Source organism: Talpa occidentalis, unplaced genomic scaffold, assembly GCF_014898055.3.
Source record: "Talpa occidentalis isolate TD23 unplaced genomic scaffold, MPIMG_talOcc4v2.1 talOcc4.8, whole genome shotgun sequence".
Classification (NCBI taxonomy): domain Eukaryota; kingdom Metazoa; phylum Chordata; class Mammalia; order Eulipotyphla; family Talpidae; genus Talpa; species Talpa occidentalis.
The window spans coordinates 85,237,734-85,261,363 of record NW_023605194.1 but is presented as its reverse complement, the minus strand read 5'-3'; the positions used below and the strand labels follow the sequence as shown (position 1 = coordinate 85,261,363).

General features: G+C 36.9%; 1 long non-coding RNA gene across 1 annotated transcript in view; it reads right to left on the bottom strand.

The window, feature by feature from the left end:
- The window catches only part of LOC129144960 (uncharacterized), a 283,436-nt gene that overhangs the window by 15,747 nt on the left and 244,059 nt on the right, over nt 1–23,630 (bottom strand). The window contains exon 4 of the long non-coding RNA XR_008549852.1: nt 22,668–22,873. This is a non-coding gene — a long non-coding RNA (uncharacterized LOC129144960). The remainder of the gene's footprint in view (nt 1–22,667; nt 22,874–23,630) is intronic.

The window sequence follows — 23,630 nt, the reverse complement described above, 5'->3', positions numbered from 1 at the left end:
GTATATGGACAGAAGGACCCCCCTCCCCCCACAGAGTAAGGGGCACCTTCCCCAAAGTGTCTCGGATTTACTGTGGCAATTAAATAAGGTGAGTGAGTACATATGGGGAATTATAGATGTAAAATATATTTGTAAATTTAAATGGAAGCCTATTATGTATCATCTTGAAGGTCATATTATTTGAGGTGATGACTAGAAAATTCTTCTTACTTAACAGGCATGGACCAAAATTGGGGCTTCTCTTTTTTTTTTTTTTAAAGATGTGTTTATTTATGCATACAAGAGCTGGGATACAGGCCAAAGGTGTAGAGTGTGAGAGGATTCACCAGAGACAGAGTGGAGAACAGAACAGGCAGACTGACTGAAATACACTGCTGGGAGGAGCAGCAGGTGAGATAGGAGAGGTCTCCCGCACTTTGTGGGTAGCTACCTGGTGAGCTGGGATTGGAACTCATGCTACAGAGGCTGTGGATAGCTTCACAGTGCTGTGCTTAACCCCTTGTGCCACCAGTGAGGCCCTCCTTACATAAACAGTTGGCTGCTTTCATGTTTACTGGCATAATTGCTTGAGTTGAATCATGGCACCTAGCATAAAATCATCTCCATGAAAGTATGCAATTAGTGTAAAGAAACACGGCATTGTATTCTCAGAATGACAGGAGACGTAGTTTGGTACAAGTAGAATAAAATAATAGAAATACAGTGGTAATTCAGTTCAAATAGTCATTGATATTTTGGATGATTGCGGAGAAGCAGCGCTGTCAAGCTGTAAGAAAATATTATGAGGTCTACTGATATGTATTCATATTGTATAAATGTGAGGGAATCAGATAATTTGTTCCTATTAAAATATATTTGGGTGCTTTGGAGGTGGGGGAGCTATAGTAACTACACCCAAGGGGGGTGGGGCAGATCCTGTGCTGTCAGAACACCAGCAAGCATGTAAAGCAATACTTAAATAATAAAGTAACATAATATCTGCTACTAAGTTAAAAATAAATCAAAAACAGTACTAAATCATCTTTATAAGTCCACATTGTTTAAAACCAATGCCCATTTTCTTCTTCAGAAAATAATATATATATTTACTTAATATATATATTTATATTTTTAAAGATTTATGTATGTGTACAAGAACTGGGGTACAGACTAGAGGTGTGTGGTGTGTGCGGGGGGGGCGGTGAGAGGATTCACCATAGACAGAGTGGGGAGCAGAACAGGCAGACCGACTGAAATACAACTGCTGAGGGGAGCAGCAGGCAAGTCAGGAGAGGTCTGCTACACCATATGGGTTGCTCCCTGACTGGGAGCTACCTGTGCTGCAGTGGTGGCCAACAGCCTCATAGGTTGTGTCTTAACCTCTTGCGCCACCAGGGAGGCCCTACCATATTTGTTATACATATATATACACACATATACATAAACAGATGGGATAAGAACACATAGCACCATTAACAAAACTCAGTGAATAGATCACTTTCAGTACATGCTGATTTCCTTGCCTACTAATATTCAGAGATACTTTTTTTAAAAAAGATTTATTTATTTAAGCATATAAGAACCAGGGTACAGGCCAGAGGTGTGGTGAGTGAGAGGATTCACTAGAGACAGAATACAGAACAGAACAGGCACATTGACTGAAATACACTGCTGAGCGGAGCAGCAGGTGAGACAGGAGAGGTCTGCTGTGCCATGTAGGTAACTCCATGGCCCGGGATCAAACTTGTGCTTCAGAGGTTGCAGATAGCTTCATAGTGCTCTGCTTAACCCCTTGAACCACCAGGGAGGCCTGATACTTTTGACAATTATTTTGTCTACTTATTCTTACTTTCTTACATATCTTGAAGGCTAGGAAACTATCTAAGGTCACTTAGATGTGGTTTTATGTTTTTTTTATTATTTGTTTTGAGCCCACTTATGCAGCAACACGATCATGACATGACTCTGCTTCAATCCTTTGAATCACCAACTTCTACCTTTACCTATAGAGTGTTGCATAAAGTCCTTAAATATGCTGGCTGTGGCTTCCCTCATGGTACACATACTCATTTTGTTTTCATCCTCTGTGTTTTATAAATTCTCTAAAGTAGAACATATATATATATCCAACATACAGTACTGTTGTAACTACTAAGAGTGTCTTTTCTGTATCTGTGTGATGTGAGAGGTCCTGAAAATTTTATAAAAAATAATGTGAACCCTAATGATTTTCCTGTAGTATTCAAAGGTGCCTGGAGAAAAGTAAAATTTCTTTTAAAAACATCAAATATTTATTTTCCTAAGATACTGTCAAATTTCTTTCAAGAGCAAATACATGGAATCTTTTGAGAAAACTCAACTCAACTGGGGTGAGTTGGGCCATTTCTTATTCAAATCTACTGCAGGACCAAGACCCAACAGAGGTGGCCAGTGGGGTGGGAAGAGGCGAGAAAGGAGTAGACAGGAGCTTTAGTCAGGAGTGTGGGGATGTGATTCAGGGCTGCATAAGCCATTATGTACACGTGATTGGTAGCAAATGGGATATACTATGTACCCATGGACTTGAGAGTTCAGAAGATTGAAAGGAGGGAATTCTCAGGGACAAAATTTAAAGGTCCCCTCAGGTAGCAAACCATTCAGATAAGAATTTCATAATTACTTCCCATTACAACTTTTCAAATGGCAAGTCCACTTCACTCCTCAACTATTTTTTTTTTTTTATATAGAGGCATGTTTTATTTATTTATTTATTTGTTTGTTTGTTTGTTTGTTTTGTTTATACATGCACTGGGTAGTCAGAAGCGTGGGAGGGTGAGAGAATTCACCAGAGCCAGAGTGGGGAGCAGAGCAGGCAGAAGGACCGAAGTAGACTGCTGAGGGGAGCAGCGGGCGGCAGGAGAGGTCTGCGCACCATGTGGGACCCTCCTCAGGTGGCCGGGGAGCAGCTGGGGATCGAACCGGCGCCCCAGAGGCCGCAGGCAGCTTCGCAACCCAGCGCTCAACCGCTGCGCCACCGGGGAGGCCCCACTCCTCAACTATTAAGTGCCAGTTTGTGGAGAGAACTGATTATACAATCTGTGGATTCCTAAATTTGTTTGCCTTCTTTCTCCTTGTAATTTCCAGGGTTAGTGCCTTAATGGAATGTGAATTTTAGTTTATTTTTCATTAAAAAAATAAACAGCTTCCTGTCACTGCAGGAGTAAATTTATTAGATTGATGTTAGGGTCATTCTTGCCAAAAATGAAAAAGAAAGAGAAACTCATAGTTTAATGCTAGTAGTTGTAAATAAAACACATTTACACTTTTTGTTGTGAATCCAGTATTTGTAGTTCAATCTCAACAAGTGTATTTTAAGTTATAGTTTTGATTCAATCTATAACTAACATGTCATTAATTATAAACTCGGCTCCAGCCACTGTTTGCAGTCCTGTTGCACAGCAATAACAGGACTGCTTGCTGGATGTGAAAACACTAGTCTCTGACTAGCCAGTTGCTAGCATTTTGACATCTGACTGAGGAGGACAGTTGTTAGAATCCAGATTTCACCCCAGTCCTTTTTGCCATTGCTTTGGTTTATACTGTTAGAGTGCAGAGTTATTGGCTTCTAGAAATTGGCATGTATGCTTCTGAGATACAACAGATGCAAGCCACTATTTAGAGGAACAAACATCCCCAGGCTGCTGAATGTGATGAGAGTGTGTCAGTGTGTGAGCTGATGTGGGTTTCTGGAAGTTTTCCCTCTCCCAGTACTAGAGAACCTCACTGCTTCTCAGCACTTTCTCCAAGGCTTTCACATACTTAACTATATGGTATAGGTATCCTTGGTGGTAAGAGAATGGTCAGAAACACAAACCAAGCCAGCTCCTATTTTCTTTTTTTTTTTTTAAGATTTATTTATTTATTTATACAAGCACTGGGTACAGTCAGAAGCACGGGAGGGTGAGAGAATTCACCAGAGCCAGAGCGGAGAGCAGAACAGGTAGACCGACAAAGTATACTGCTGAGGGGAGCAGCGGGCGGCAGGAGAGGTCTGTGCGCCATGTGGGACCCTCGCCCGGCGGCCAGGAATCGAACCAGCGCTGCATTGGCTGTGGGCAGCTTTGCAACCCAGCGCTCAACCGCTGCGCCACCGGGGAGACCCAACCAGCTCCTATTTTCTCTGCTTTCTGAAATTTGGTGAATGTCTGAACATGGTGAACAGGTACAGGGACCTGATTCGGAAGAGAGGTTCAAACTTGAATTCTGGAACAGCAAATGGATGTTTCTAAATTTAGTCCTGTTTCTGTCTCAATTCCTCTGTGATAATTTGCATGACTGCCTGGCAAAGGATCATTCAAAAAAAAAAAATATATATATATATATACTTGACCTGTGAATATTTATATGAGGCCTCTCAATGTTGGGCACATAGTTAAAAATATATGGAAATAATGAGGGTTTGAAACAGTTTTTAAAAATAGCCCAGATTGTGAGCTTGATGCTGAGCTCACTCACATGCTGTTCCTGAGTGGTTAGTTTTTCATTCCTTTGGGGAAATAAAGGGAAATTACCCTATTTTATTTCCTTCACTCATAAGTTTTAGGGTTATTTTGATACTTAAGACATTGGAGTGTAAATGAGTAGATTATTATAAATGCCACTGTAGTGCTTGTGGGTCTGGCAAGAGTTTCCATTTTATCATAATACATATTTGATAACAGCACACAACCTAGGAGCTCAGAGAAGATTTGAAGTAAATTGAATGTAGATTAATATAAGGTCTTGATTAGAGTAAAACACAACCTTAAGATTATATCTTTTTTTTAAGATTTATTTTTATTTTTATACAGGAACCGGGGTACAGGCCAGATGCGCAGGAGGGTGAGAGAATTCACCAGAGACAGAGCGGGGAACAGAACAGGCAGGCTGACGAAATACACTGCTGAGGGGAGCAGCAGGCAAGACAGGAGAGGTCTGCCGCACCATGTGGGACCCTCGCAGGCAGGGCAGGATCAACTGGGCGCTGCCGAGGCTGCGGGCAGCTTCACAGCACTGCGCTCAACCTACTGTGCCAGGGGAGGCCTCAAGATTATATCTTAAAGAACAGAGAGATGGGAAATGGTGACAAAGATGAACTGTAGAACATAGCACAGAACAAAACACGATATTAAGGAATCCGGGGAGATGTGATCGGCGCTCCTAAAATGACCAGCTGCAGTAAAACATGGCGTGTGCCCTTTCTGTCCAAGTAGCCCTAACACAGAGGAAAGGCAAAAACAAAGAATCTGTTCATATATTGCTATAAACTTCTATAGGGACTGGTCAAGACCCCAGATACTCCTTTTTTTGTTATTGTAGATGAAATACAAATGGGTGATTATACTCAACTAGCTATTATTCCATAATAATAAATAACCTTGAGCTGTTGCAGCAGCTCCATCTGCTAGGGGTGAATTTCCTTGATACTGTTACATCACAATCTCTATTCTCCATCAGGCAAGTTTTTTTTGGTTTTTTTTGGTTTTTGTGTGTGTGTGTGTGACCCTCGCTGGTGGCCGGGGATCGAACTGGCGAGGCAGGGGCTTCGGGCAGCTGTTGGGGCCCAAACCTGAACATCCGGGTTCTTGCCTGAAGCAGGTACTGAATGTTAGCTCCAGTGAAGGTTTCAAGTTTCCTATTGTGACGACTGACCCCTTCCCCCTGCTTGCTCCTTGTGGCTTGTTTGCATTGGTGGTCTCTCCTTGTTAGAGATAACGAGAGACCTCCCCCTCTGAACCCTATATAACCTTGTACACATTCCTGAATAAATGAGACTGGCGATGATCCTGGCTTTGTCTCCACTCCTCGAGTACCCCTGTCCCATACCAAGCCCCTGCTTCCTCCCCCAGGTACCGCGTTGATCTGCCCGGCTGGCCCGGACAGACAGCCTCGCAACCCAGTGCTCAACCACTGCGCTACCAGGGGAGGCCCCATTAGGCAAGTATTTAATGTGACTCTTGCCACTACCACAATTGGCCATGAAGAATGGCAAATAAAACTGTGCATGAGTTAAAACCTTGCATGACCAAGGTTGGAAGTCCAGGGAATTTTATTTCTTTTGAGTTCTGAAATAGTGCTGTTTTGTCACATCTCATTCTAATTGACCCTTGCCCCAAATTCCTTACTGATTTTATGAGTATTTCCTTTCTACAAAATTTTAGTGAAATTGTGAAATAAAACATAGTGGCTATTCATTTTGCAACTATAGATTTGATGCCTTCAAAATGGTTCACTTTATTTTTTCATAAATGAGTTTACTTTTTCTGTTATTTACTTGATTCTGCTTCATGCACAATGACACAAGAACTGGGTCATGTTCAGTTAAGTTGTGTTATTTTCTGTTATTGTCCCAGTCATATCTGATTATCACTCAATTATATTCAGGAATGTTTCCATTTTATATCATCAGCCCTTCTGAACTTCATATTAAGTTTCCAGTAGCTTATAGAAATACTAGCCACATTTGCAGGGAGGAGAATGTAGTAGACTCATTGATTTTTCTAGATGCTATATGAAGTACGTTGGAGATGTAATGAGATTCGCCAGGCTCTTGGACATTATCCTAATGTAATATTCTAGGACACAGATTTTCTTCCTGAAAACCCAACTAAGTATTTCACAATTTCTCTTTTGCTGTGTAGTCTTCTGTTTGAACTGCATGCATTGTCATAAGCCTACCAGCTCTGCTAACGATAACACTTATCTGTTAGAAACTGGGGTGAATTGTTCTCTTACACTCTTCTTTGACCCATAATTATAGATACTTACTCTGGTGGACACTTACTCTGCTAAGTTAATTAAACAATGAGGCCATTCAACCTAGGTGACTATAATGCTGTGAGGACCTATATAAGCAAACCAAAATCTAATAAGTCTATAAATGCCCCAAGGTTACAGAGCAGAAATGCTAAGGATGATTAATCACACACAGCCAACTAAATTTTAAACTACACTCAGTCATATAATTTCCTTTCTTTGCGTCCTCACCTTGTTTGTATGAGTCTTTCTCCTGGCTCCTGTTGGCCTGTGTGCTGCTGATCACTTCTGGTTTGGTGCTGCCTAATTCCAATTGATTTTTGCGTCAATAACCTTTACAGATGTTTAAAACTGCTCAGTTTATCTTTTAACACCCTAAATGCCTGTGGAAGATTTATTACAGGTATGTCCCTGATTCTTTATCTCTTTCCATATGTTGTTGGAGCTTCTCCGTCTAATCAAGAAATGAAAGCTCTTTCAGTGTCCTGGAATTTGGTCCAACTATGTCACCTGCTGTAGTAAATGGGATTGCTTCCAGCCTGGACTTCAGGAAGTTTCCTGCACTTCACCATTTTTCTATCCAGTCCTGACACCACCAGAGGAATATGGTAGAGGTAAGATATCATGTGGAGCACAGCCCATTCATTCAGCCAAGGGCCCCTAGCCCAGGCTGACTTGTTGCTGATTTTAAATCACAAAAGTCAGCCCAGTCACTATCAGCAGAGTCATTGACTCACACTGCAGCTGTCTGGGGATGCAAAAATGCAGAATAAACACCTGCCATCCTGCAGTCTTGTGGACAATAGTAAATACTTTTGAGGCTCAGTTACTAGTTGGGGATGGTTTGTTATGTAGAAAAGTTAACTGATAATGCTGCTACAGCTCTCAGTTCCATTGTTCTAATGTCACTGTGGCATGAAGACTAATAAAGTTGCTGACTAACAGACAACTGATAAGCACAGAGCTGCTGCCACAGAAATGACCAAACCGATCTGTCTCCATTCTTTCTAATTTCCTACCTATGAGTTTTAGAGGTTCAAAGAATCAGAAAATGTTTATAAGGGATACCCTTAAAAAAAAAATCTGTGTATAGGTCATGTGATTAGCCTTTTCTGGGCCATTAGCCACGTCCTCAAAATTATTTTCTTGTATCTTTGTGGCATCTAATTTTACACCATTTTAGCCCTTATACTTCATTCTCCATTATTGATTTTCTATGTATTCTTTTTGCATCTAATCTTGATGTTCCCTTGATTCTGTCTTTTATATTGAGTATAATCTTAGTGAATCTTTAATAGATTTTTTTATAGTCGAATATCACTCCCTAAAAATTCTGCCCCTTGCACAATCCCTTTGAGGTTTTCTAATAATACAACTACATTGAAAAGAAAAAAAAATATACAACTGTATAACTGGTAAAATTTATAAAAGTCCATTACAATAATCCTCTAAATAATATGTTCTTTTTTTGCAAGTCTTTTGAATGTAGACTCTAATAGCGTTATCTAAATATTTTTTAATCTTATATGCTAGTCACTTTTGTTTTCCATAATAGAAATTTAACAATCAATATCCATAAAACCTTCAATTAACCTAAAAAATTGATGTGAACTCCTGAATCCTACTTTCTATGGCATTGTAGAGCCAGATTCTATTAACAGATACTGTCTTTGTAAAGAATAGGCTATATATTTATTTACTGTGCATCATCAAAGTAAAGTATATTGCATCCTGAATGTGTGAATGGTAGTTCTATAAACATTATTAAACAATTATGACAATGTAAGAGAACATCAGGGAAAAAGGATAGTTGCTATTCAGTTGCTATTTGATATTTCTTTATCAAAAATACATGTTACCATGTAATCAAAACTTTAGTGTAAATTTAATTAAATGTATAAATTTATAAAAAATAAAGTAAAACAAGTGCAATGTGTAGTTATTATAAAGATGACAATATCGAGTATATCATCAATATCTATGTCTCTATTATTTGTATTTACAAACCTTGGCAACTCAAGTAGAAATAATAGAACAAATGACATATTCACTGGGAATGATGCTATATTTATAGGGATAGTTGAAATGTTGTTGGCTTTAGCTAACATGCAGTTATATTAAATCTTAGTCTTCTTAGAAAAAAAAATCTCAAAGTCTCTTCACTGTGCTTTTATTTTGACATTCATTCAATTTTAATTTCAATGAATATAAATGTATTGTAAATTTGGTCCCATTTTCTTGTTGTCTAACATGGGAATCTATTGAATATTATTGAGATCATTATTTTTACCATTTTGTGGCATTTTTTTTTTCAAATTGTGTGCAGTTTATTGCCATTAAGGAGACTTTGAAATATTATCTAAAGTCCTAAGAGTAACATCTGGGGAAAAATTAGGATATTATGTATATTTTAGTGAGTATAGGAATGCATGAGGGAGGATTTGGGGGGACATGATTTTCTTGGAAATGGAGTCAGGGTCTATAAATTGAAAATTTTACCTGAAATACTTCTATAGAAATGTATTCAACAAATGCTTTGTTTCCTTAAATGCTGGCTTTTGGATTCTCAGATTTCCTTGCAAATCCTTTAAACTGTTCTAGTTATGCTTCCATAGGCATTATGCTAAAGCAATATTTACTAGACAAAATGAGTTAATAACTGAAGAAATAACAGGGTGCTTGAGATCTGATTGAAAAATATTCTAGGGAGATAATATTAAACGAGTGAACTAGTAAAAGGCTTTCTTGTTATTTAGTATGTCAATTTTAAAGGAAACTATTTTGGGCCTCCCTGGTGGCACAGCACGTTGAGTGCAGCACTGTGAAGCTGTCCGAAGCCTTTGCAGAGTGGGTTCGATTCCTGGCCGGCCAGGGAGATTCCCACATGGCTGGGCAGACCTCTCCTTTCTCACCCGCTGCTCCCCTCAGCAGTGCTTTGGGTCCGTCCGTCTGTCTGTTCTGCTCCCCGCTCTGTCTCTGGTGAATCCTCTCACCCTCCTGCACCTCTGGCCTGTACCCTAGCTATTGTATAAATAAAAAATAAATCTTAAAAAAAAAAGAAGGATCTGCTAAAGATCTGAAGCTATTTTCAGTGGCTTGATGATTCAAAATGTTGATTGCTAACCAAGTAATAGATAAATTCTTCAAGAACACAGATGAGTCAGTAGTGAAGTAATAAGCATAACATACTTAGCACTCTAATGTTTAAAACGTTTTATAAGAATTATTTGATTAATCCTTATATAATCCCATGAGACAGATGAGTATCATTCTTATTTGACTGATGGTAGGACAAAGAATGTTACATTGCAAATGATAAGCCACAGAACAAAAATACTGGTTTTGAAGCAATGATTTCAGTAATTCAAAACTTTTCAACTAAATTGTCTATTCGAGTTTCTAAACATGATTTAAGTTGAATTTTAGAGTCTAAGTACATGATTCCTAAAAGGTAGTACAATGTAATTAGCATTACAGTAATATATAAAATACTAATATATCTTTTAGTCAAAAAATTATTTCACTGTATTTTTCTTTGAAATGATAGTCAAATTCTATGTTAATTATTCTTTTAATATTTTATACTTTACTGTATTTCTTGTTTCACTATAATTATGGTTGATAATATATGAACATCCCTCATAATCACCCTTTTTTGGATCATTTTAAATTTTAAAGCTAATCCAATCTCACCTTAACAAAAGACACTGTAAATTGTAGGTGAAGTTCCTCATCCCACCCCCCATCCCCAATAGAGTCATAGCAGCCTAATATATGTCCTTCCACACCTTTCCCCTTGCTCATACAGACACATACGTGCAGATTTGGAGGGTTTCTATTTGCTTTCTTGTACATTTTTTTATTTATATATATTTTACATCATTGTTCATTTTATAACAATGTTTGCTTTCTTTTCTCAGGTGCAGTTTCCATAGAATTTCCACCACCAACTCACACGTGCACCATCCCCACACCCTGTGCTCTTCCCTCCCTCCTTCTGATCCCTCTCCCTCCTCCTCCCCTGCAGAATGGCTCTAGGTTATGGTTATCTATTTACTGTTTTTTTTTAAACTGTTATTATTTTTTCCCTGATGTCTTATTGGGTTTCCCTATATTCCTCCAATAAGTGAAACCATCTGATATTTTTCTTTTTCCTTCTGATTTATTTCACTGAGCATAATTCCTGCTAGCTCCATACATGTTGCTGCGAATAGCATTGTCTTTTTTGATTGCTGAATAGTATCCCATTGTGTATATATATCACATCTTCTTGATCCAGTTGTCTATATTTGGGTATTTGGGTTGTACAATTTTTTTATGGAAAGAGTAAACAAAGTTTGCATTTCAGTGTGCCTTTTAAATTTCTTCACTTAATAAACCAGAAGTGGAAGGGCAGGGAGTGAGGTGAGTACAAAGTTGGGAGGGAGAAGTACTGACTATAGTGGACCTTGGGTGCTTTGGTGGTGGAAGTGTTGTAACATCACTGAAACTGGTGGGGAGTCCTATACTTCCAAAATATAAACAACTATGTAAATTCAACACCACCTGAATAATATATATATTTCTTTATAAATTATTAATATATATTTATATATTTATGTGTATTTATAATATATAATATATATTTATAATATAATATATAATATGTTTATAATATATAACCTAAACATATATTTATATTATATTATATACATAATATAAATATATATTGTAAAAATATATAATATATTTATATATTTATAAATACATATTTTTATATATTTATTTATATATTTATATATGTAAAGAAAAATATATATAAAGAAAATTTAAAAAGACAATAATTCTTGCTATTCGTTCCCTCAAAGTCCTCAATGATGTATATGTAAAGTCCTTTCCATATTCTGTAAATGCATGTAAATCTGCTAGTGTCTCCTCTGATTTCAGTTCCCACATCTTTCTCAGTTTTATGATCTGATCCAATTATATTTGTCATCTTGGAAATCATCCATCTGCTGATACTGTGGAGCTGTCCATGTTTACATTTCCAGCTCTCTGCATGGAGGACTCATCCTTAGGTACTACCCAACTTCCTTTTCTCTCCTCAGAGAGGGTCATCCCTTCTCAAAAACAAATCAAATATCTCTTTCATTTTTTTGATGATGATCTTCCTCTGTTTTCCCCATCTTAAGATATATCAAAAAGAGATAATATTTGTTGCATTTCCCATAAATTTTTGCCTTGAATTTTTTATATGTTTGTTAGATTTTTAAAATGTTTTTATTTTAGTTTTATAGCTGATGTTGGATTTCTCCCTATTTTTGTCATAAAAAGTTTTAATTTCTAATATGACAATATTTATCTTTTTTTCCTTTTGTGGCTTATGCGCTATTAACATCTTCTTACCCCTGTAAGTGTACATGTAGGTTTTTTGTACTGTAAAAATGTAATACCTTAAGTTGAGAATTATTTAAGAAATACAGTGTGACATGGGAGTCACACTGCCTTTATTTTCTTCTTGATTGATACTCAATAATACTATCACACTTACCAGTTTATTTCACTTAAATAAAATTCTACTTTTATCATACTTTTAAATAGACTGATGTTTTGGGGTATGTAAAAATACCTGCACATATGTACTCTACATACATACATAGATAGTAAAAATACAGTGACTTGATTACAGTGGTTTATATTTTGATAAAAAATGATAAAATTCCCTTCATATATTTATTAGCTATCCTTAGGTCCTAACTTGTCTATATTGTTAAATGAAAAGAAAAGTTGGGGATTATGAACTTAAATGCTAAATTATATTTATTAATATATTTTTTCTTTTTTTAAAAAGATTTATTTATTTATGTATACAAGAACTTGGGTACAGGCCAGAGGTGCAGGAGGTGAGAGGATTCACCAGAGACAGAGTGGGGAGCAGAACAGGCAGACAGACTGAAATCCACTGCTGAGGGGAGCAGTGGATGAGTCAGGAGAGATCTGCTGCACCATATTTTTAAAATCTTTTTTTTTAACCCCTGATGACCTAGCCTGAATTCACTAAAAAATAGAACAACAACAAAAAGGAACTAAAGAATGGATACTCTATTTGGGAGGTGCAAATATAAATCAGTAAGAGCAAGAAGGAAAAGAAAAGGAGTAAGGAAATTATGAGAGGCAATGACAAGTGATACACGGCCATGCCAACTACTAATTTAACACAAGCTTAGGGGGAAATATACTCCTAAAGATTTTGGTGGACATCAAGAACATCTTCAAAAAAACTTCAAAGAGGGCCTCCCTGGGCTCAGGTGTTAAAGTCTCAGTGCTATCAAGGTATTGCTAACCTCTGCAGCATGAGTTTTATTCCCCACCAGGGAGCTACCCATATGGTGCAGCATACCTCTCCAGTCTTGCCTGCTGCTCCCCTCAACAGTGTATTTCAGTAGATCTGCCTGTTTTTCTCCTCACTCTGTTTCTCTAACACCGCTCCCCCCATGCCTGCACCTCTGGCCTGAACAACAGTTCTCATATGCATTAATAAATAAGAAATAAATTAAAAATAAACAACTTCAAATAAAAACTCTTTTTTAATGTAGCCTAAACAGGAGGGATATAAATTTATTGCATGAGCTATTAATTCACCATTATCTCCTGTTTTCTTATTAAGTCTTCCCATCAGCTATTTGAAATTATTGTCTCATAAATCTTGCTGTATAGTCCTTTACCCATGGCTTCTAGGCCCATGAGCTAACAACTTAGTGGTCTGGCTAGGAATGTTGGCAAAGGTAGAGTTCTTGGCTCCATCAACCCAAGCAATATATTCTGTCACTTAGGTAGAATGGACACAGTGACAAAGTGACCTATATCTAGTGATTTCAAAAGAGTTTTAATTTATCAAGAAATCATTCATCTCCTCAGCATTCACACATTTGTTCCCACATATTTGCAAGCAGTATATTCTCATAATTGTTCTAATCTCTTCCTGGTTGATGTTTTGTCTTACTTCTCACTCCTATTCTTTTCCTTTTTATTCATTTCCCAAGATTATGACAGCTTTGTCTACTTCATTATCTTTTTCAATTAATCAACTATTGGATTACCTATCTTTGATTTTGTGTTTGTTTTCTCCATTATTAATGCTAAATTTTATTAAAAAGTTAATTTTTATATTGGAGTTATATGTGATAGTAATTTTTATAAGTCTCATTTAAAGAAAGTGACTAGATAGAACGTAACTTAACATTTTCATAAATAATAAGTTTAAAACTTTTATGAGTTACCAGTCTTAGATAATGCTATAACCACCTGAAGAATGACTACAGATGATTACATTAACAGTAAATATTAAATTTACTTCCAGACATTGGAGAAATTTCAATGAACAATTTGTATTCATTTGGAAGTTAGGATATGACTAATTTAATAAGCATATATTAAAATGCCCAATCTATCTTAATATGTCAAATAAAAACAAGATAATTTCCAGAATTTTAGTTCACTATTTTATTTCTATTATTAGTAGTAGTTCTCAAAACTGTCTTAGTTCTTAGTAATATGGAGTCAAATGTAATAGTATAATAATGACCATGAATAGTAATATTTACTAATCATGGTCAATTTATTTTAAGATACTAAAGATATTTTAAAAAATTAGATTTCCAAAATATGCTTCTTTATTTGACATCTATTTCTAAATACTTGCTACTGCCATATCATGAGTGCGCTCCTATTTCCATAAATCTCCACCCTGCCCAGCCTATGACAAATTCCTGTTTGGAATTTCAAAATGTCTATAACATATCCACGTATTTTCATTCTACTTTAAGGCATTAGTTCTTGAAAAAATTTTAATAGATTCACGGTGTATGTTTTAATCACCCCTTTGTTCCTACCTCCATAACTATTCATTTTATAGAGTGTTTAAACATCGTGGATGAGAAAAGACCATATTGAAATACAGTTCTATTGATATCATTGTTGGTCTGAAGAAATCTGAATTGTGTGCTGTATATACATTTCATACTACATATCTATTGTCGTGATTCTATTTAATTGGACTCTGCCACTTGATTTTTCTGCCACATGATCATTGCCCAAACTATCTTTCTGCCTGCAATTCCATTACTCCCAGCTGCTAATTTCAGCTGATCAAAGGTTTTATTTGTTTGTTTCTTCCATGAGGAACACCATTGAGCTTCCAATTACTTCCTTCATGGACAACTTTAACAATTTTTCACAATGAAGAATCTAGCTCTTTTCTTCATAAATCTCATTGACATGTGAATTTGTCTATTTTTCTTTTAGTGTCTTCTAACTCCTTCAGGATTCAGATTTTATTTGTCATGTTTTTTTAGGATTTTACCAGCATGAATAAGCAGGAAATAATCTGGAAAGCAGTCTTTATTCCATATTTTGGAATTATGCATATTGTTAAATACAAGAGTGGTTTTAAATTAAATGAATGGAAGGAACAACAAATAAGAAAAGCCTCTCCAAAATGTACTATAGTATTTCAACACCTAAGTCATCCATAAATATCAAACTTTATCACCTTCTTCTCTTAAGGACTGACATCTATTTCATAGGTTTCAATTTTAATCCCATTTATGGCATTCAAATTTTATTACAATAGATGTAAGTAGTCTTTAGGATACATTAGGGACATTTATTGAAAAATGCATTATGTGTGAATTAACAAGGATAGAAATAAATAGGAAAGTCCAAAAATGGAATTTCCACAACTCTTAATGACAATGTTAGACAGTTGGTGTAGTTCATGAATTACTTCATGCTGATTTTTATATTCTAGTCTGTTTAGCAATTTAGCTAAGAAGAGAGACACATTTTTCTTTCCTATTTACCGTATAGAAGCTTTTCAGACTACATATTAATTTTTGAATTACAGTTTTACAAACTGCACTCTACTTTTAAAGTTGTTAATAGTTTTACAAGAGAATTAAGAAGTACATTTAAACTCTAAAATGTGTGTGTCTGTTTTTAAAAAATTTACAAGCCACCTAAGGTATACATTTTTAATTTCTTGATAGAATAAAACTTGAAAATACTTGTAAAAAAGCCGCTGCAAATGTATCAAGACTTATATTTCTCTTTTACAGAAAGAACTAAAGAAATGTTTAAATATATATATATATCTAATTTTTGAACTCCGTCTTATACATTTTTTATTCAGTATTTTTTCCTTTCACATCTCCTCTTCAGAGCCCCCTTTCTCTTAAATTATGTATTTGAGGTGTTCCTTTACACTTGTGGTAGAATCTCAAGTACCTCAATCTTAGTGTGTTCATGACTGGATTAAATATGAAGACATATTTGGTTTTCTGATCATCTTAGACTTGGTAACATATACCAATATAAATCTTTACTTTCTTAATATTTGCTTATATATCATGTGGTATGAGTTTCATTGACGAGACCATGAGAGTAATGACCTTGTGACAGCACAAGAAAACAGTGAAGAGTGTTTGATGAGTAGCATATTGAAAAATCTCTTGTGGAAACATTAGAACTTCAATGACCACAGAGAATAAATAGCCAAATTTGAGGAAGTAGAATTGCACACAATCATCTCAAAGGTTTAATATATGCTTATAAAATTAGTGGGGGCCTCCCTGGTGGTGCAAGGGGTTAAGATGCAACCTATGAGGCTGTCCACAGCCACTGCAGCACGATCCCTGGTCAGGGAGCTACCCACATGGCACAGCAGACCTCTCCTGTCTCACCCGCTGCTCCCCTTAGCAGTGTATTTCACTCAGTCTGCCTGTTCTGTTCCCCACTCTGTCTCTGGTGAATCCTCTCACCCACACACCTCTGGCCTGTACCCCAGTTCTTGTATGCATAAATAAATAAAATTAGTTGTATTCCAATTATCATAAAGGTTACCTGCATCTAAAATTGTAAGGCAACCAGATGACTAAACTGTTTTTTGTTTTTGTTTTTGTTTTTGTGTGACCCTCGCCTGCGGCTGGGAATGAACTGGCGCTGCAGAGGCTGCTGGCAGCCTCACAGCCCAGCGCTCAACCGCTGCACCACCAGGGGAGGCCCACTGTTTTCTTATATACAGTATACAAACCATGTTCTCAAAAGGATTTAAATCGCACATAAATAAAGTTAATGCTGGTAATAGTAATGAGAAGAAGTTTACAAGAATGCTATATATGAGAACATATAATTAGTGCAGCCTCAGATATTGAGTATAATGGGCTTCCTCAACAAAGTTTCATGGGCAAATGTGGCAGGATGATATTTAAAAGATGATAGGATGCCAAACAGTGGAAGAATCTTTTTTCTTACGACTTAATACAGGAAATTACTTCATTCAAACAGATTATAACTTCTCTACACTGATAAACTGTTGGCAAACTAATAGTAATAAAGAGATGTTTAGACAAAAAAGTATAGACTCAGAGATTCCTGGTTGAAGAAATGTGTCATGGTCGTCGATGCCACAACTCATAAGCAGGCAGAAAACACTTGGTATGATGTACAGGAAAAACAAAGCCTGCCTGAAACAAACTGCACTCAAAAACATACCTGGAGCAAGCAGATAAACAAAAACCAAGACTCTATGATTAAATAATAAAGGAATCTGAAGGAAGACATTGGCATGTGACCCCTGGCAAAGTCAGGCCGTTTTCACGAGGAGGTGAAGTTTAAATGAAAACTCTGCACCATGCTGCTGAAGTTCTTGGTTGTGGGGGAGCCATGGTGTCTAGGTGAATGAATGCAGAGTTTATGCCACACCCAGCACCGACACATCAGAAATGATTATATATCACTGTTAGGGGCCCAAAAAGCAAATTCAGAGAAGCAGAAGACTGCAAGTGCCTGACAGAGAAATGCTCCTAGAAAAAAAATTGGCATTGTTGAGAAAAGCTGAATAAGACAGAAGGGAAAAAGAACAAACACCCAAACCACAAGTGTTTGATTCTAGCCCACTTTCTGTGTCCTAAGAATTCTGAAAGGTAAGGGAGTCCTGCTTGAAAGACTGCCCCAGGGGAATTAAAATCCTCAGGTACTTTAGACCCCAAAGGAAGGTCTTAGAAGGTACATAGGCATTGGCCACTAGAAGCAAAAAAATACCTAAGCAGAGGAAGAGGACCTCGGCATGTACAGGACTGGAGAGCATCTGTGGGGAGCTAATAATTATAGCTGCTCACATAGTTAATAGTACAGGTATCCCATGTTATGCTGAATTCTATTGCTGACAGTAAAAATGAAAAAAAAAATTATATCAGCATTACCAGTTGTCAAGAAATTCTACTACCAACTTTAATGAGAACTGATTTTTGGTCTTTGGGTTCTAAGAACCCAAAAGTGTTGTGCAAATAGATTGCTGGTCACTTATAGATAATGACCTTCAGAAAGGGCTAATGCAGTTAAGCATCTTTCCTTAGTAATTGGGTATATTTCCTTAACAAGATCTATTATCTGTCAAAATACATTCCAAGCTATGCTATGTAAATTTGTTAGAGATTGATTACTCAAATTTAGATGACCTTTACTTTAGAGTCTATTAGGAATTGGAAGCAAAATTATTATTGCTGTTGTGTTTGTATCTAATTATAATTAAGAGGTGTAACATTAGTTTGTACTTCCTTTCACCTTTTGCTTGTAGAGACAACCTGTGGGTGAAAAACAGCAGTGAAACATCACAATGTCATTGCTAGTTATCTGAGGGAATCTTGAAAAACAGGGTGTCTTCCTTGGTGAGGAGAGAGTAGGGACAGTAGTATAGTTGCTGGCTGGTTATGGGTAGATCTCTATTGGTTTTACTATGAGCCTTGGTTTCTTAGAAAGATCTAAGTTAATTGATAGTGTCTCCTTGATACAGTGTTAGTGTAACCTAATTATACTAAGAAAGAGAACAGACATTGGAGACCAGGATTTGGATTCTGAATTAACCAGACTAGTTCCCAAGTTTCAAACCTTTACTGAGGGAAAAAGCATTAAAATTCCATGAAGTTGCTACTTGACAAACATGAGGACACAATTACAAATCAATGTGATTTTGCTATAGGAATTCAGTGAATACATAGTTAACGTTTTTAATTGAACACTCTAGGTGCATGTTAAGCATTAAAATGACAGGTGGTCATGCAGGATTGTTACCAAAAAATGGGTAAGACTCTATCTCCATCCTCAGGGGACTTGTGGTTCACTTGAAAGTCCAAGTGATATACTTAAATAATATGAAAATAGTTCAATTCACCACAAATTAAATGCAGATTTGTGTTCTATAACTCCACGAGTTATAAAAGGACACAGTGAATATTTTGCTTTCTAGAGGAATTACTAGAGCGATATAAAACATTGATCATATAGTTAAGAATTGAAAAAACACTTGAAGACAGGCTTTCAAAAATATTTACAAATAATTTGTTTGGAAGTTGTCTTAACAATTAAAACATACCAATGATTTGTCACTACCAAAAGCAATGAGCAAAAAGAAGGAGGTAATATAAAGGATGAAACAGTCAACTTATTATAGTGGATTGTATATTTGGGAGATAAATATAAACAAAACACTTAAAAGACACAAGAGGGTAAAGATTATGAACCTCTAGTTCCAGGGAAGGCACCACCGTGCACAACCCTGCATTTCAAAGTCAAAGTCAGCTTTTGTCACGATGTAAACTACTATGTCATGAAATTTTGTAGTACCTTGGCAAAGAGTTCCAAAGGTGAGCAATCTAACCAAAGCTAAAGATCAGTTTAAAAGATTAAGAAATTTGCAAGGAGCACAGAGACACCCAATGATAGTCAGAGGTTTTGCTTAGCTCTTTGGTGAAGAAGGAGCTAATATACTGACAGTCCCAGTATGTGCTCTTCATCATCATTGTGAGAGTCTGCAGGTACCGTTAGTGGGATGGTGGTATAGTTGTCAAAATAAACCCCTTTCTTTGGGGTTTATCCCCTCTATTCATTTACGTTATCATAAGCATATTAGTGCAAAATACTATTAAAAGCTAGTAATGACTCAGAAATAATAGCATAAACACAACCACATGCTCACAGTTTGATAGGAGACTATCAGGATATTCAAACATTCAAAGTCACAGATAATAGTGCTTGATCAATGTGCAAAAATAGTGTGTCAATCCTAAAGTATATGGAGTTGGTAGCTTCCAGAGATCTAATCATCGTCAATTTTGGATTCAGATCTTATAATTTCACTTTTCTATTATGATATCTATAATACTATATATAACAATATATTGAATAATATATATAAAATTTTCCTAGCAATCATAATCTTAGTTTTGCAGATTTTCATCATTTTATAAATTATACTTAGTTTTTGTGACCACTCTTTTGGGAAGTGTGATCATGTGATACATTAATGCTTACATATAAATTTTTATAGGGCACTTATGCTACAAGTATTTCATTTTATGAGTATGCCATATTTCTTTCTCAGTTCTGTTTCAATGGATATTTGAATTATTTCAGTATTTTATTATTATTACCCTAATTACTATGAATTGTCTAGCATGTGACTCTGTACACATATGCAAAAGTTTCACTATGGTATGTATTTAAGATTGTCAATGCCAGCTGTGTGATATACACATATAGTATGTGTGTGTATGTATATATATATACACACACATACACACAAAAATACATGCACACATGTGTGCATATAGGCACAAATTTTTATATACACATACATATGTAAAGATGAATGAGGGATGTTATTGCCCTGCTAACTGCTGTGGTTAAGAGTATTTTCAGTTTGTTTCTCCTTCTATGAAATACTTGCCTGTATTCTTTTTTTTTTTTAAAGAGGCATGTTTTTATTTATTTGTTTGTTTGTTTGTTTGTTTGTTTATACAGGCACTGGGTACAGTCAGAAGCACGGGAGGGTGAGAGAATTCACCAGAGCCAGAGCGGGGAGCAGAGCAGGCAGAAGGACCAAAGTACACTGCTGAGGGGAGCAGCGGGTGGCAGGAGAGGTCTGCGCGCCATGTGGGACCCTCCTCAGGTGGCCGGGGAGCAGCCAGGGATCGAACTGGCGCCGCAGAGGCCGCGGGCAGCTTCGCAACCCAGTGCTCAACCGCTGCACCACCATGGAGGCCCATTGCCTGTATTCTTTACCAATATTTTCTATTAGGTTATCTGCCTTTTTCCTGTTCATTTTCAGTAGTTACCTATATTCTCCAATATTAACTCTTTATCCCTTATATGTGATGCAGATGTCTTATGCGAATTTGTTGCTTGATTGTTATATTTTCTTCATGATATTTTTATGTATTTTTCATGTGTATCAGAAAAATTTTGCCTATCTCAAAGTCAGAACACTGCTTTGTATCATTTTTTTTAACAAGCCTTTTAATGTGTCCTTTCACATTTGAGTATTCCTTTACCAAGGCTTGAAATGTAATTTCTGCAGCAAAGGTAGCTATAATTCGTTCTCCCCATAGGAATTCCTAGATGTCCCAGTGTTATAGAGCAACCCCGATATTAAATGGGTTCCTGGCTGTGGGTCCTCACCCGCGCGCTTTAAAGGGACTTATGAATACTCTACTACAGACACACGCCAAAGGGTTAATAAAAGGTTTATTTACAAGAGAAAAGGAAATAAGGAAAATGTACAACTCAGGGAGAAAATAGGGAAATAAAGTCTTTAATGCGTCCTACCCGATCCGAGGACCTGGAAACCCCAAAGTCACTCTCAGAGCTGACCGGACGCTGCTGCTGGCCAAGAGCCCCAAAATGGAGAGCCCCCCAAAGCCCACGTGTCTGCCTTTTGTATCCACCTGGCTGCTTAACCCCACCCTCAGGTCCCAGCCACCTTCCCTTTGGTGGTGATGGGATTTGGAGTTCCCAGTGTCTTTGGCTTTGGCCTGGGGTGGGGGTGGAGTCCACAAAGCCTGTATGGAATTAGCTTTAGGACATCCTTTTCCCCCTAACACCAGCACCATTTGTGTTAAGTTTTTATATCTCTAAGCTCTCCTGCCACCATTACCAAGCCTTCAAAAATGTAAGTCTTTGTTCTTGTGTCCTTACTGCACCCCCCTCAAATTCCACTATTTTAATCACTGTTTTTAATGCTCCCTTACAACTTACTGTTAATTGTACGTGGCTGATGATGCTTTAAATTTATTCCTACCATGTAAAATTATCTTTATTTTCTCCAAGGAAATATCTCAAATAGGTGATCTAGGGGACAGATAAAATAACATTTTTTCACCACTTGGGAAGGACCTGATATTTTCTTTTTTAAGGTAAGTTAAAATGGTGTTTCCATTTTCTCTCTCTCTCTTTTCTCTTTTAAAGATTTATTTATTTATACAAGAACTGGGGTACAGGTCAGCGGCGTGGGACAATGAGAGAATTCACCAGAGACAGAGCAGGGAGCAGAACAGGCAGATGGACAGAGCAGCGGGGAGGAGAGGTTTGCTGAGGGGAGCAGCGGGCGAGGCAGGAGAGGTCTGCCACACCATGTGGGAATCTCCCTGGCTGGCGGGGACTTGAACCCTTGCTACAGAGGCTGCGGACAGCTTCACAGTGCTGTGTTCAACCCGATGCGCCACCAGGGAGGCCCCTCCATTTTCTCTCTTTTTCCAATAAGTATTAGATGCTTATTTTTAACTGGAATTGTTGTGACTTTAAGCTGATACACAAATGGTAGCATACACGACAAAAAACATTTGGAAGCTGTTTTGTAAAAATTCTTGAAAAGCTCATTTTTATATGGAAATTGCAACTTTTCAAACACTTATAGTTCATTCTTTATCAGTATATCAGTATGAGATGTAAAAAAAAGAAAACATATATGGATATATACCCAAAATAGGAGAGACTGAATTCCTTGGATATTTGTCCAGCACTGATGTCTCTGAGTGTTGCCTTGGTATTGTACAATAGCCCTGCTTTCCTGGTTAGACAATTTCTAAGCATTTCTGTCTTACCTGTATGTCCTTGCTTCTTTTTACCTTGCTGATTATCACAGCTTGATTGAATTCTAGCCCATCAGGAATCATAGTGTTGTTCTTCTTTTAATTAAGACTATTTAAACGAACTGTTCTTCCTTCACTTGAGTAAAGCTGTAGCCTCCTAGTAACCTCTGCTCAGCATCTTCCAGTTAAATGTAATCTTTTCCTTTGTCATAACTCTCCTAAGTATGGAAACAAACAAATCTTTGATTTAGGGACTTTTTTTTGAATACTTAATAGGAACTCAGACAACTCATATTTACTCTAATTCTCCTCTTTGAATCCCTTTTCCTTTCTTTGTATGTCACTTAATAATTAATCCATTGTGAGTAAATTTAATCACTGTTATATTTCCCTATTGAAGTTCCAAGTTTATTTTTCATGACCAAAACCCATATAAATTCACATAATACACCATATATATGCCATGCATATTTTTTCTCTTTTTATCATATTTTATTTTTTTAAAATAGGTGAATCCCCCCCCTTTTTTTTTAAACATCATCACACTATAACAATTACACAAAACAAAAGTACATGCAGCTATAGTCATATACTGTATGGGCAAGAACATCTACATTCAAATCAATGTGCAAAAATATAGTGTCAATCCCAAAATATAACAAGTTGTGTAGAATACTATGCTATAACATTTCTTCTTTTTTTTTTTAAGATTTATTTATTTATGCATAAAGAACTGGGGTACAGGCCAGAGGTGTGGGGGAGTGAGAGGATTCACCTGAGGCAGAGTGGGGAACAGAACAGGCAGACTGACTGAAATACACTGCTGAGGGTAGCAGCAGGTGAGACAGGAGAGATCTTTTGCGCCATGTGGGTTGTTCCCTGCCTGGCTGGGAATTGAACTTGTGCTGCAGAGGGTGCTGACAGCATCATAGTGCTGTGCTTAATCCCTTGCACCACCAGGGAGGCCCCAATATG